The sequence below is a fragment of the Helianthus annuus genome, chromosome 11, assembly GCF_002127325.2.
Source record: "Helianthus annuus cultivar XRQ/B chromosome 11, HanXRQr2.0-SUNRISE, whole genome shotgun sequence".
NCBI lineage: Eukaryota > Viridiplantae > Streptophyta > Magnoliopsida > Asterales > Asteraceae > Helianthus > Helianthus annuus.
This window is the reverse complement of record NC_035443.2, coordinates 110119917-110136584: the sequence shown is the minus strand read 5'-3', so window position 1 is coordinate 110136584 and position 16668 is coordinate 110119917.

Genomic DNA, 16668 nt, shown 5'->3' with positions numbered 1-16668 from the left:
GCTTACCAAGCTAGAACAAGTAAAAGTGCCATTGGTGATTATCATTATTTGTGAAAAATAATCAAGGGTTTACACACCATTTGCTTCATAGGCAACATTTATTAACATGACTTGATAATAATCTGGTTTTGGTTAGCTAGATCAACCCAGACGGATGATTTGAAAACCCATTTTAAATTTGTTTTTCAACATAGATCTTAGCGATTTAGTTTGTTTTCATTAACATACTTTTTTATAAATATTAAAGCCTTGAATCTAAGGAAGTCAAATTCAAATTCATAACTCTCTGCATATCCAAATAATCAGTGGAGCATATACAACCACTATCCTAGTTTAATACAAAATCAATGCTTGAATTTGATTTAAAGCCCCCCATATAACGTGGCGCCTAGATGAATATGACGTAGCATGATAAAGCCTCTAGAAATTTTATACCACACCCTCCAGACCAACTCCCTTTCTCTACCCACCACAATCAAAGAAGAAATTGAATTAATTAATAATCTTTATAAGAATTGATTCTTGAATCGTTCTCTTCGTAAATCAAGTTACTTTGCCATGGCGGCATGGCTTATACATTTTATTTTTTAGTTTCATTTGATCTTTCATAATTAATTTTTATACATTATGAATATTGAATATTGCTTTTTTGAATAACACACAACTCATTCGTTTTATTTGAGTTTTGAATTTTGTGATATTGACTTGGAGTTCATTACGTTTTTTTAACTGTGTTATTATAAAACAACAATAAAACACATTTTTTGTGTTTTTACTAAATTGCGTTTTATAACACAATGAAAAACCATTTTTGTGTGGTTTTAACACGGTGTGATGGGGATTAGCAATTAATCAGGATTAACTGGGGATTAATTGGGTATAATCGGGATTAATTGTAATTAATCAGAAATTAATCAAGATTAATCGATGATTAATCAAGGATTAATCGGTGTCTAGTCGGGATTTTTACAACCATGGTTTTTAGTGCATTGCGTTTTAGAAAAAAAAAAAAAACACATTTTTTGTGTTTTTAGTCCATTGCGTTTAAGAAAAACACATTTTCTTTATGTTTTTGGGTATTGCGTTTTAGAAAAAAAAAAAAAAACACATTTTTTGGGTTTTAAGTCCATCGCCTTTTAGAAAAACACATTTTTTTTGTGTTTTTAGTCCATTACATTTTTTTTGTGTATTGCAAACCACAGGGACTAACTATGTAATTAACTCAAAAAAAATGTGTTTCTATAAATGTAATGGACTAAAAACACAAAAAAATGTGTTTTTCTAAAAGGCGATGGACTTAAAACCCAAAAAATGTGTTTTTTTTTTCCTAAAACGCAATACACAAAAACATAAAGAAAATGTGTTTTTCTTAAACGCAATAGACTAAAAACACAAAAAATGTGTGTTTTTTTTTCTAAAACGCAATGCACTAAAAACCATGGTTGTAAAAATCCCGACTAGACACCGATTAATCCTCGATTAATCATCGATTAATCTCGATTAATTTCTGATTAATTACAATTAATCCCGATTATACCCGATTAATCCCCAGTTAATCCTGATTAATTGCTAATCCCCATCACATCGTGTTAAAACCACACAAAAATGGTTTTTCATTGTGTTATAAAACGCAATTTACTAAAAACACAAAAAATGTGTTTTATTGTTGTTTTATAATAACACAATTAAAAAAACGTAATGAACTCCAAGTCAATATCACAAAATTCAAAACTCAAATAAAACGAATGAGTTGTGTATTATTCAAAAAAGCAATATTCAATATTCATAATGTATAAAAATTAATTATGAAAGATCAAATGAAACTAAAAAATAATGTATAAGCCATGCCGCCATGGCAAAGTAACTTGATTTACGAAGAGAACGATTCAAGAATCAATTCTTATAAAGATTATTAATTAATTCAATTTCTTCTTTGATTGTGGTGGGTAGAGAAAGGGAGTTGGTCTGGAGGGTGTGGTATAAAATTTCTAGAGGCTTTATCATGCTACGTCATATTCATCTAGGCGTCACGTTATATGGGGGGCTTTAAAGCCGCTCCCTTTAACTTGCATGGTGTGGTATAAAGCCCCCCTATTAAACAAAATTAAAAAAAAAGATTTTATTGGTTGAAAAGAGGTGGGCCCCACCTGCACACCCCTTTTTGCTCGTTATCACGGTGGCAGGCCAGGGTTGGCGCCCCCTCTTTTAACAACATTGGGGTGGTTGATTGTCACAACCCCTGATCCCATCCTGGGAGCGGGAGTCGTTAACCAGTTTCGGTGGTATCCTGTTATTGTCTAATTTGGCAGCGGAAATTTTCATCAGAACCGTAGTTAGGAAATATTTTATCAGAGTAAAATACCACATTTCCATAACATTAAACACATGGATAAAACCCAAGTTTTCAGTACACACATTTTCATAGGAATAAATCCTATTTTTATTTAAGAAAAACATTTATTTCTTTTAGGTAACTCTATTGCCACTTTTTCAAGCCTTCAGTGCTGTGCAGCTGGCTTCTATTTGGCTTTCACATTTTGTTACCTGAAACGCGTTTTAAAAACATTTTGTCAGTGGGTAATACTGGTGAGTGAATCTCAGTTGAATCAAATTTTAATAAAAACCATAGTACAGTATTGAGGGCGCATCCGCAATTACATTTGTTTCCAAGTCATATCAATTACCGCAATTATATGGTCATGTTACTCCTTACCAGGTTGTAACAAATTTTGTATACAAAACCCCAAATTTACCGACTGTAATTGTATCCTTACAAATACTCAATAACTGCTTAATGTATAATTAATTAAGTGAGGTTCTGTAAAAACAATTTGCAAAAAGGAGATTACTCACATTGTTGTCTTAGATTATCCGTAACGGTTTCCTGATGACAATCTATAATTTACACAAATGCACGTGTGTTAGTGTAATAACCCATTTTAACATTAGTAATACCCTCCCCAAGACGGCATTCCAACGACTACGTCGGGCAGAACCACGACAGCCGTTACGAAACCCTAGATCAATCGGGCAGAGTATCTAATACGTCTCCAGGGGTTATGATACTTACATCGTAGTAGAACTTCGCTATTAAGGGGGTATAGTACCCGAATATATTGCCTATTATGTGAGAATTCGAGATACAGAAAAGATTTTGAACGAGTTTGGCTGAAACCCGAGACCTCCTTTATATAGGGCCTGATTTCAGCTTTTACGCGGCCTGCGTAAATGATAACAGCGGGTTACGCGGCCCGCGTAAAACCCAAGTCAACGCGTAGCTCGTCCGGATCAGCTTATAGGTCTGCCGGGTGTTGGGCCACGTGGCCGCACCGGGCTTTGCCAGGTTATTAAGCTCTCGCGGCCCGCGTAAGTGTAAGCAAAGGCTTGCGCGGCCCACCTAAACCCCAAAAAATCAGTTTTTTAATTATTTTTATTAATATTTAAGGTATTCAGGGTCCGTTTTCACGTATGGGGTGTATTTTGGGACATATTGGGATATTTTAAAATATATTAGAGTTTCGGAAATTATTACGAGGGTGTCGGTTTATGTTAGGGTTGTTATATCCTCTCCACCTTGTTTTAGAGCTCGTCCTCGAGGTCTACTGGAACAAGTCTGGATATTTTCTTTGCATTTCTGATTCAAGCTCCCATGTATACTCAGGTCCTCTTTTGGAGTCCCACTTCACTTTGACCAGAACTAATCTCTTATGCTTGAGATTCTTGACTTTCCTGTCTTCAATCTGTAGAGGCCTTTCTACAAATTTGAATTGTTCATTTACCTCTATATCCTTAAGAGGTACTACGAGTGACTCATCAGCTAAACACTTCTTGAGATTAGATACATGAAATACATCATGTATTCCTGCCATTTCCTCTGGCAGTTGTAGCTGATAAGCTACAGGTCCTATTCTTCTAATAATCTCAAAAGGTCCAACATACCTGGGACTTAGCTTTCCTCGTTTGATGAATCTTACCACTCCTTTCCAAGGAGAGACTTTTAATAATACCGTGTCACCTACCTGAAATTCTAACGGCTTACGTCTATTATCAGCATAGCTATTAGTGCATGCATCTGTCGACTTCGTCTTGTATCGAGTCTTGTACTAGATAGGTTATATCAGGGCACGTTGTACGAGAAAATAGGATGTTTAAGGTTGTGTGTAAGGTGATTTCGCTTGAACATGCTATTCCGCTTGAAATGACCTTAGTCTCTTTCAAGCGGAATCACATCTTTGCTATTCCGCTCGAACTGGTTCTTGTGTGTTTCAAGCGGAATCAAGACATGTATATATAGGGTTCGAGCGGTATCATTTGTAACCTTTGTCGAATTCCATACCAAGGTGCTGCCGGTGTGAAGACTGATTGTAATTGGTGTCATTTCAATCTAATCAGTGTTTAAAGTGAAAATTAAGCTGTATCTAAATCTATTTCTTGTTTTCCGCACCTGAAATCGATCAAAACTCCTCTGAACGACTCGTTCGGGTCAAATACACGATCCTACAACTGGTATCAGAGCTCAGGAGGAGGAGTTCTGCAGTTTACAGCTGAAATTGATTGCATTTTCTTACTTCTACACCTTTTCTCTTCATCAGAACAAGATTTAACGGTCAAAATCTGATCAATTTTTCACAGATTGTGTAAAAGTACATATTGACAAACCCTTGAAAGCTTGAGACCAAAATTCGCAGTAAAAATGACCAAAACAGATCTTCAAAGTGATTCCGCTCGAACGAACTTATTTTGATTCCGCTTGAGTTTGAGATTCAACTAGCCTGATTCCGCTTCAAACGTGAGATTCCGCTTGAAAAGGTTCAAGCGAAATCAGTGAGTTAGCTGCAATCTGATTCCGCTTGAAGGGCATTTGAGTGATTTCGCTCCAAAGGATTGTGTTGGTTATTTCTCTTGAAAGTTAGTTAGTGATTTCGCTCCAACTGATTATTTCGCTTGAAAGGGAAACTTTGCTATTTCGCTTGAACTGTATCTGGGTTATTCGGCTTGAACTTGACTGTGTTTAGAAATTTGATCACTGAAACATGGATAACGATTTTTACAACGCGTTTGCTACTCCATCTACTCCGGCTTCCATTGCTCAGAACATGAATCTGGAAAACGAGACCGGAACGTTACAAAAGCCCCCGAAACTCATCAGTATTGAAGAATATTATGGATGGAAAGACAGATTCGAAAACTGGGTTCAGGCTAACCATTTGAGATCTTGGGAGTGCATTTTGAAGAAGTATGTCTTACCACGTACTGACTTGCAAGTTGAGAAAGCAATATCTGAGTTTACTGTTCAAGCACGAGACATGTATAAAGCTGAAAAGATGATGATTAGTTTACTTCAGCAAGCTATCAAAGAAGACATCTTCGTATTGCTTCAACATGACAAGACATCAAAATCAATTTGGGATGCTCTTCGAGTCAAGTTTGAGGGCAGTGAGAATATGATTAAGAGCAAAAAGGCACCGCTCAAGAAAGAATTTGATCTATTCACTAGTTTGCCCGGGGAAGATACAAAGAAGCTAATTGAAAGATATTGCCACTTGGTTCGATCCATGTCGATGCTAAGCATAACCAAAGATCGTGACGAGTGGGTAGACAAGTTAGCTGACGCTTTACCGCAAAAGGAATGGGGAACTTACTTGATGATTTTGAAGAACACTGGGGTTTATGATGGGTTAACAATTTCTCAGTTTATCAAGAAGATTGAGGGTCAGGATCTAGAACAGCAAAAGATTGCGAGGATGAATAGTCCAAGTGGTCAACAAGACGTGAAAATGTATTACAAAGGTAGTATTCCAGAAGGTGAAAGAAGCCCGAAAATCCAAACTGCTTTTAGTGCTGGAGATTCATCTGAAAAAGTTGAGCAAAGTTCAAACGAAAGCAGTGGATTCTCTTCTTACCCAAGTGTTAATCCGAAAGATACAACATCAAGCTTTCAGCATCAAATTACTAAAAGTGGAAATGGTTATGTGATACAGTGCAACATTGCTTTGAATCTTCCAGATGGTCAATGTTTTTCTGAGGAAACAGCAAAAGATCACATGGCTTTACTTGGTTCTGTATTGCTATCTTATGAAGGTTTAGTTGCAGGGAGGATCGGAAATCCTATGCTTACAAAGGAGGATTACGATCAGATAGACGCTGAAGAAATGGAACTAATGGACATTAAATGGTGTCTAGCTAGTGTTCTAAGAAGAGCAGAGAAATTCAAGCTGATTACCGGAAGAAATGACTTTCTTGATGCACATGTTTCTACTTTAGGTTTTGATAAATCTAAGGTTACTTGTTTTCGATGCAGGGAGAAAGGTCATTTCAAGAGAGAATGCAAGAATAGAGAAGCTAGTGGAGCTCAGAATCCATTTGGAAAAGACGATTACTACCGGAAAGCCATCTATCAACAAGTTGGTCAACAACAACAACAACAACAACAACAACAAGAACCACAAGTGGCTCATGGTAGAAAAGTGATAGAAGATTCAAAGAGAGCATGTCTGGGGAATCAAGAAAACTTTAACTGGAACTTTCAAGATGATGAAAGGCTACCAGAAGGCTTCAGCTTGGATATGTTTACAGATGAAAAGGGAGATTTCAAAGTGTTCATTGCTAAGATAGTAAAAGAACTAGATATGTTTACTGAATGGATGAAATCTATTGGTGTGACTGTGAAGAATGAAGAAGAAAAGTCTGTTTCATCTGAAGAAAGTTCACAATGTTCAGATGAAAGTTCAGAAAGAGAAGCTGTCTTTGATCAGACACCATCTGATTCTGGTTCTTCAGATGACTGTTCTGACAAATCAGTAGAGTTTGATCAATCTCCAACTGATGACAGCAGTGATGATGAGGAAGAAAAACATATTAATATTGCAAAATCTCATCTCTCTCCTGAAAGTTTTCATTTTTATTTTGTAGATCGCTTGGAGAAGCTGAAAGAGAGAAGAGCAGCAAAAGAGCAAAAACAGGAAAAGTCTGAAAGTGTTGCTCAAAAGGATGAGATTGTTCAAAATGAAAAAGTTGCTGAAGTGGAGAAAATTATCGAAGTTGAAAAGATTGTGGAAGTTATCAAACCGTGTTCAAAGTGTCTAGAGTCATGCAAAGAATGTGCAGCTAAAGATGTGAAGCTGGCAGAGTATGAGAAAATGAAGGAACAATTATTGTTCAATCTTAATTACGTGAAGGAATCTTACGATGTTTTGAACAGAACAGTAACTGGTCTTCAAAAGACTAACTCTGAGAGAGAAGATGCTTTGACGATGATGAATGCTACGATGATGTCGAAGCAAAAAGCTATAAATTTCTACATCGAAGAAAGTGCTAAGTGGAAACAAGAGTTGGAGACTGAGAAAATTGAGAATGAGAGAATCAGATGCTTATTACAAAGTTATTCTAGTTCGGATTATCCGACTATTGCAGGTTTCGAAGCTTTCAAAGACGATAAGCCAAAGAAGAAAGATACTGGTAAGAAACCGATTGTTAGCTATAACAAGTGTCCGCCTCTAATCTGGGAAGGTTATTCTCCCAGAAAGCCAAATGAGGAGCAAGTCCAAAAGGCAGTCAATATAAAACTAAAATCCGAAACAACTGATGAATTACCAGAAAACATTGACATTACTTTTACATCGTCTGACACTGATCATGAGTCTGAGTTAATTAAAAAGGTGGTCGATCATGTGTTGGATACTGATGAGGAGTCTGAGTCAAAGTCTGAGTCTGGAGGTTCAAGTTCGTCAGTCAACAGTTCAAAGCCGATGGTTAAACATGCGTACAGTAAAGAGTTTTTGTTATCAAAAACAAACTTGAATGATGAAACATTCGAAGTAGCATATACCTTGAATGATTCTGACAGGTTATATTCTGACAAGGAGTTTCCAATAAGAAGTGTTCGATTTGACATGATCAAAAAGGTTTTCAAAATGACAGAAATTAGTATTTCTGAAATAAAAGATTTAAATCTCACTGGTAAACCTAAAAAATACACTCCAAGAGTTCAACAGCATTTAAACAAGAAAAAGGGTTACAATTCTGGTTCTGGTTTTCAAAAGAAACCAAACCATAATGGTAGCTACAAAAAGAAAGGTTTAGGTTTTATTCCACCAGAAAATTATAAAAATGAGAAAAATTCTAACACAAAAACAAAATTTGTTTCAGGAGGAAGTGCAGAAGAAGAACAGAAGAAACCGTTCTGGAAACAATCTAACCAGGAGTTTCTTGCTGAAAAGAAAAGGATAGGAACTGGAGTGTTTCATCCAAAAGAGACTCGAACCTGTTTTAAATGCAACGAAGCTGGTCACATTGCACCGAATTGTCCGAAAGTTACAAAGATAAAACAGGGAGTTTCTGGAAAACTGAAAGAAAAAGTTGTTAATGTTGAACCACCAACTGAAACTTCAAAATTTTTTAAAATTCAATTTATGAAGTTGGTGAGAGTTCTAAGAAAAATTTTTACAAAAAGAAAGCAAAAGACAACCAAGTGTGGGTTGTTAAGAAAGTTGATGAGAAAGTCGGCGATGAATCTGATTCTACAAAATCAAGGGAGCCACAAGTGAAGGCACAGATTGAAGTAGTTGAAGAAAAGTTAGTATCTTCAGAAGATGATGTTGAAATTCCATCTTCGAAGTTTGAAAATATTAAGCAAAAAGTTGGTAAAGTTGAGATCTCAAATCAATTCTTTTCTGATCAGAAGGAATTTGACATTGAGAAAACATTTAATGGGAATGTTAAGAAAATTTTTGGGAAAATGGTCGAAGGAAAGGCCAAAGGGGTTAAAGACTTTTACGCTACAAAGAAAGCAACTTATAACCCTACTGAACAAGAATTGAAAACACCCAAGGTTGGTAAAACTTGGGTGGAAATTCTTTTCCCTTGAAAAATCAGGACTATACCGGAGATCCCAAGTTTGTAATCGTGGATCAGGAATCGGCATCATTCATGTTTAAATAGATTGTGTGAATGAATGTTCATGTGTTAAATTTTTACAGGTAAAGGACTATGCCGGAGATCCCAAGTTTGTAATCGTGGATCAGGAATCGGCATCATTCATGTTTAAATAGGTTGTGTGAATGAATTTTCATGTGTTAAATTTTTACAGGTAAAGGACTATGCCGGAGCTTCCAGGTTGGTAGTGCGAAGCAGGAATCGGCATCCTGATTGGTAAAATGGTTTGTGTAGATGTTTTATTCCTACATGTGGTTATATGTTTTGGATATACTTACAAGTGCAAAGAGGTTGGATCTTACAAGTGATTAATCAAGGTCATTAGTTTGAACTTGATGTAATCCTCAATAAGTGTTTGAATGAACAAGATGATGAACCAGTCCCTACAAGTGATAAAATCAGACAAACTTATTTTTCGGAAAAATCATTTTGATTAAAACAAACTTAAGTGTTTTGAAATCTTAATGAGAAAATAGTTTGTTGAAAGGGGGAGTTCTGATTGTTTATGCCTAGTGAATGGCGAATTGAAGCAATTTGATATCGGTTGTCATCTTACTGTATAGTTTGTTTTTAAAGATTTGTTTCTACTAAGTGGGTCAAGAGTTCAATTTGTTTTCAAACTTTCTTTAAAATGTATTTGCATTTTAGGGGGAGTAAAAATTTCAGAAAATCCAAAAACATTAGAAAATTTGAAAAAGCCAAAAACATGATAAAAACCAAAAACGAGTTTTGTTGTCAAAAGAGGAAATGATAGTACATCAGTGGACTGTCACAACACGCTAAAGAAATGTAAAGATAAAATGTGATAAACAATCTCACTGATGATGTGTCAGTAGATTTTTGCACATTTAGTAAATTGTGACGAGATATAAACCTAAATTCAAACTTGCTTATTTTGTGGGTAACAACTTCTTGGATATATGAGTAACCCCCGAAATCTTGTTTGAAAGGTCCCTCTTTCTGAGATACTAGGTCTTTATACTTAGTGATATCTGGGGTATTATCCCGGGACTTCTGCTGAATGGAAATTCTGACCTAGTCCCCGTATAATACTTTCTACAAATGCTTTGAAATATAAGCTCGCCCTCAGCAAATTGATGAAACAATAAAACTGATAGTCATTGCCGTTGAATCAAAAGATCCTCTAAAGGGGACACACCTAAAGTCGAATCGTCATCTCTTTGCTGAACGGAAGTTCTGACCTGAGCTCTCATGGTTTCGCATCTAATCCCTTTACAGATATCATCTGTGGTATACTCACCTGTAAGACTGAATATTGGGATCTGGATACGGGAGTATATTCAAGTAATGGGACACGCGAATAAGTTTAAGTTCACTAAGACATTAATATCGTATCTCGGATCAGTTGAACTTTGTGTGAAAATTTAAGTGGACCAATATACTGACAATCTAGGTGAATTGTTTAAAACTTAAAATGAAATGAAGCTTAACGATGTTAGTGATTTGTCTCATAATACTGATATGATCCTCTTACACAAACTCACAAAAAAAATAGTGTCTGTAAATATTTTTTTACTGCATTACATTTCTCTTATTATAAAAATCCAAAAAGATTTTTAGTGTGTTTTAGCATAAATTTTGAAAAATTCAAAAAGATTTTCGACAACTGGTATCGAAAAGCTGATTTTCAAAATTCCGAGTGCTAAACATGATGGCATTTTTATGAGGGGGAGTATGTGTCTGAAATCAAATGTGTTTTAATCAATTTTTCAAGTGGTTCATCAAAATTTTGTTTTGATTTGAGGGAGAGTTTGAGTTAATGCATACATATTGAGATTAAATGAGGAATTTATTGTGAGGTAGAGATTATGCAGATAACCTGAGCTGAACGTGAGCCAGGTGACGATCTTGGAACAACGTCAAAGTTGAGTGTTAGTAGAGCCAGGTCGATCGATCCTGAGAAGCTTGAGCTTGAAGAATCAGGTTCTGATACCTGAGAACTCAATAGAAAAATTTTGAGCCAGGCAACGATTTGAACCTGTGAAAGCCAAATGTCGATCCTGAAGCAGATGATGCTGATGAACTTGAAGAATGCCAGCACATTGTTAAGGGGAGTCTGTTGATGTTGTTAAAGAGAGTGAAGCCCAGAGACTGATCAATGCTGAAGATGCGAAGACTCGACACGTTCGACTCGTCAACATCTGAGGGGGAGTCTGTTAGTGCATGCATCTGTCTACTTCGTCTTGTATCGAGTCTTGTACTAGATAGGTTATATCAGGGCACGTTGTACGAGAAAATAGGATGTTTAAGGTTGTGTGTAAGGTGATTTCGCTTGAACAGGCTATTCCGCTTGAAATGACCTTAGTCATTTTCAAGCAGAATCACATCTTTGCTATTCCGCTCGAACTAGTTCTTGTGTGTTTCAAGCGGAATCAAGACATGTATATATAGGGTTCGAGCGCTGCCGGTGTGAAGACTGATTGTAATTGCTGTTATTTCAATCTAATCAGTGTTTAAAGTGAAAATTAAGTTGTATCTAAATCTATTTCTTGTTTTCCACACCTGAAATAGATCAAAACTCCTCTGAACGACTCGTTCGAGTCAAATACACGATCCTACAATAGCTCTTATGTCGATCACGTGCTGCTTTTAGTCGTTCCTTGACTTGAATGATCTTATCGGTTGTTTCCTGCACTATTTCTGGTCCAGATAGTTGCTTTTCCCCAATTTCTGCCCAATAGACTGGGGTTCGGCACTTTCGTCCATAAAGTGCTTCGAATGGTGCAGCATTGATACTTGTGTGATAACTGTTATTATAAGAAAATTCTATTAAAGGTAAGTGATCGTCCCAATTACCTCCGAAATCAATTAAATAAGCTCTAAGCATGTTTTCCATTGTCTGAATTGTCCTTTCGCTTTGTCCGTCCGTATGAGGATGGTAACCTGTGCTTAGATTCAACTTAGTTCCTATTGCCTTTTGGAAACTTGCCCAAAAATGAGAGGTAAAACGGCTATCCCTATCAGAAACAATTGATAAAGGTATTCCATGTATTGAAACTATTTCATTTACATACAATTTGGCTAATTGTTCCATACTAAAATTTTCCTTCATTGGTAGGAAATGAGCTGACTTAGTTAGCCTATCTACAATCACCCAGATTGTATCATTACCTTTTTCTTGTTTTGGGTAATTTGGTAACAAAATCCATTGTTATCAATTCCCATTTCCACACTGGCATCTCTAATTGCTGCAGCAATCCTAAGGGTTTCTGGTGTTCAGCTTTAACTTGTGAACAGGTTAAACATTTAGAAACATAAGCTGCTATATCCTTTTTCATTCCTATCCACCAGAAATTTTTCCTTAAATCCTGGTACATCTTATCACTTCCTGGATGCATCGTATATTTAGACTTATGGGCTTCTTCTAATATTCGGTGGCGTAGATTTCCTAATTTAGGTATCCACATTCTCTTTTTATGGAATCTCCAAATTCCATCTGTTCCTTGTTCTAATTCCTTAATCATTCCTTTTACTTTTTCAGTATCATCCTTGATTACTGATTCTTGTGCTTTTCTAATCTGATCATTTAAATGTACTTGTAGATTCAATTTAAGAGAATGTACCCTTTTTGGCTTTTCATGATACTTTGGCTTAAAGCATCAGCCACTACATTGGCTTTCCCTGCATGATACTAGATATCACAATCATAATCACTAAGAATCTCCATCCAGCGTCTTTGTCTCATATTCAGCTCTTTTTGCCCAAAAACATACCTTAAACTTTTATGATTAGTGAATATGGTAAACTTACTAGCATAAAGGTAATGTCTCCAAATCTTAAGGGCAAAAATTATGGCTCCTAATTCTAGATCACGGGTGGAATAATTCTCTTCATGATTCTTAAGTTATCTAGATGCGTAAGCTATAACCATTTGACATTGCATTAATACACATCCATAACCTAACTTAGAAGCGTCACAAAAGACTACAAAGTCTTCAGTTCCTTCTGGTAACGTTAGTATAGGTGCATTGGTTAATCTTTGCTTAAGGGTTCTAAAGGCTTCTTCTTGTTTTGATCCCCATTCAAACTTAATGGATTTACAGGTTAACTTGGTTAAGGGAATGGCTATTCTAGAAAAATCTCGAACAAATCTTCTATAATATCCAGCCAATCCTAAGAAACTTCTAATCTTAGTTGGCGATTCAGGGGTTTTCCATTTGGTAATTGCTTCGATCTTGGTTGGATCTACATGAATTCCTTCATGATCAACTAAGTGTCCAAGAAATTGTACCTGTTCTAACCAAAACTCGCACTTGGAAAACTTAGCATAAAGCTTTTCCTTTCTTAATAGACTTAAAAGTAAGTGCAAATGCTTTGCATGATCCTCTTTACTCTTAGAGTAAATTAGAATATCATCTATGAAGACAATTATTATGAATTTATCCAAATATGGCTTACATATTCGGTTTATCATGTCCATAAATATGGCTGGGGCATTGGTAAAACCAAATGGCATGACAGTAAATTCATAATGGCCATACCTTGTTCTGAATGCGGTTTTAGGAATGTCCTCTTCCTGATCTTAAATCGATTTTAGAGAAAAATCGAGCTCCTTGCAGTTGATCGAATAGATCATCGATCCTTGGTAATGGGTACCGATTCTTAATCGTGACCTTGTTCAACTCACGGTAGTCAATGCATATACGCATTGATTCGCCCTTCTTTTTGACAAACAAAATCGGTGCTCCCCATGCCGATGAGCTTGGTTGTATAAATCCTTTCTCCAATAATGCGTCTAACTGTTTCTTCAGTTCCTGCATTTCGGCGGGTGCCAAACGATAAGGTGCTTTGGCAGTCGGTGCCGTTCCTGGTAGTAGGTGGATTCTGAATTCGACTCCTCTGTCTGGCGGTGGTCCTGGCAATTCTTCTGGAAATACATCTGAAAACTGGGAAACTACTGGAATGTCTTTTAATTCTTTTCCTTTAGTGCTAGTGATTATAGAAATCAAATACATTATAGATCATTTTCTTATATAACTTGCAGTTTTCATCACAGAGATGAATTTAGTGGATCTAGATGGTTTATCTCCTTTAATTGTGATCTTTTCACCCCTTGGTGAATTCACTTGAATTGACTTTTGATCACATAAAATACTAGCTTTATTGGCTATTAACCAATCCATTCCTAACACGACATCAAATCCTACCAGGTTCATTTGGTAAAGGTTTGCAATAAATTTTTGATTAAAAATTTCTATTCTTGCTCCCTGCAAGATTTCAGAAATCCTAACGGTTTCTCCATTTGCTGTCTCTACTAGACTTCTTGTGGTAGTTTAGTTAATGATTGATTTAGAAGTTTGCAAAACGAAGTATTAATAAAACTTTGGTTTGCACCAGAGTCAAATAATACTTTATAAAAAATATCATTAACTAAAAACGTACCAGCTATAACGTCTGGAATCATCTTGGCTTCATCTGCAGTCAGAACAAATGCTCTAGCATTTTTAGTGTTCTTATTATTTTCAGCTGGAGCCAATTTTGGACAGTTTGGCTTGATATGACCTTTTTCTCCACAGTTGAAGCACAATCCATTAGTTGGTTTCCTTCTGCAGGTTTCTTCCTTATGTCCTGGTACTTTACAGAAATTGTAGTAAGTGGAGCATCTTCCAGAATGCTTCTTTCTGCAGGTTTTGCAGTACGGTGCAGAGGTAGAACCTACACTCCTACGGTTGGAATTCCTAAAACGGAATTCTTGAGTAAGTCTTTGGGTTAGGTTTCTCCTATGGTCTTCTTCTCTAGTACGTACTAGTTCATCAGTCAAGGTATTGGCTAGTTCTACAGCTTCTTCTATGGTTTGGGGTCTAGCTGCCTTAACTACATGCCTAATCTCTCCAATTAATCCCCAGATGTAACGGGAGATTAATACCGGTTCAGGTAATGCAAGGGTTGGCACTATTATAGCATATTCAAAGAATGTGGTAGTGTACCCCTTACTATCTACTCCGGTTATTCTAAGGTTCAGAAACTTATTTGCTATCTGTTCCTTTTCATTGGGAGGGCAGAACTTTCTTTCTACCATATTTTTGAACTCCTCCCATTCCATGTTGTATACCCTGTCACTTCCTCTTGACTAGAGGATAGTGTTCCACCATTCTAGGGCTGAGTTCTTAAACAGATTGGAAGCAAACATTATCTTATCTTCTTCAGCACACTTGCTTATTTTTAGAACAGCTTCAGTCTTCTCTATCCAGCGTAGAGCTGCAATGGGTCCTTCATTGCCCGAGAATTCTATTGGTTTGCAGGACCAGAATTCTTTATAAGAACAACCATATGGCATGGTTCTTCTTCTTTTAGGAATGGGCACCTGAAGTACGGGTCCATTGTTCACGCTGTGTTCTGGTTCAGTTGGTCACTTACTGCTATGCTTACTTTTATTTTCGGCTTCCTTAACATTTTGGATAATAAATGGCATTGCATCTATGATTCCTTGTGCCACTATATGTTGAATGGCACTATTATCCACGTGATTTCCATTGTTATTCGGGTTCTCATTATTCAAATTATCGTTATTCGAGTTGTTGTCGTTCTGGATATTATCATTCTGGTTTTCTTGATTCACTTCGTTGTTCATCTGAATTTTAAACATTTACCACATATTAATATCACCAATAATATTTGAATATAGCCAATCACATGTCACACACTTTTGGTCAAAAGCGTCGAACATTGCGACTTTTACTCTATTCATATACTGTGCGTCTATTACACACTAGTACTGAAATAAAAATTACAATACCGACTGAAATAAAATTACACTAATAATAGTAGGCATCCGTACACACATATTTTATTTCATTTTTATTTTATTATTATTACTACTACCGTTTTCACCATCCCATTCATGGATATGGATTCATCCAGAAATCCATATTGCGTTCATCGTATTTCCATACGAGACGCTCTCCCACCTGTCGCAATCTCTCACTACTTTCTAAAATTTCCTCACCAAAAGTCCTAAGTTCTTGTACGTTTTCTACACTCATTGGGGGTGCAGGTTCTAGGACTGGGTTCGGAATCTGGGGTGTGGGTTCCTGATATGGAGGTATAGGGGCCTGAAATGGGTAAGGATTCTCTAAGATTTCTCTAATATACGCATCGTTATCAAAATAAGGATCTAGAGTATCTAAACCTGGGTAGGCTCCTAGGTTTTGCATTGGCATGTCTTCTGGAATAGGGTAGCGTTGCACATAGTCCCTGTTGTCATCCCACCATGGGTCGTAATTTGAGTCTAAGGGATTTGGTGCGGGTACCCTAGGTATTTCTTTTGGGTTGAAGTCATGTTGGTGCAGCCATCTGTCGTCTTCGTCTAATGTCGAGTCCGGGTTTCGTTGCGGATCTGATCAAGCATGATGTCATCATGTTTAATGATGACATCATACTTGTGACATCATCATAATATGATTATCTTTAAAGAAACAGTAAACGACAATATACAAATTGGATTTGATATTGTTAAAGTGACCGTTTGCTGTGATTGGACCATTTGAAGGTCCAATGAGATGTCTACATTTGAGGGTCCAATAGAAAGGTTGGCTTGAAGATCCAATAGAAAGATTTGTTTGAAAGTCAACATGAAAGGGTTTGCTTATACATACAAATTTGAAGGTTCGCTTAAAATGAAGAGCTTTCATTTAAAGGTCCAATGATATAGTTTCACTTGAAGACAAAGCATGAAGGTTCGCTTAAAATGAAGACTGGATGGGAGGTTCGCTG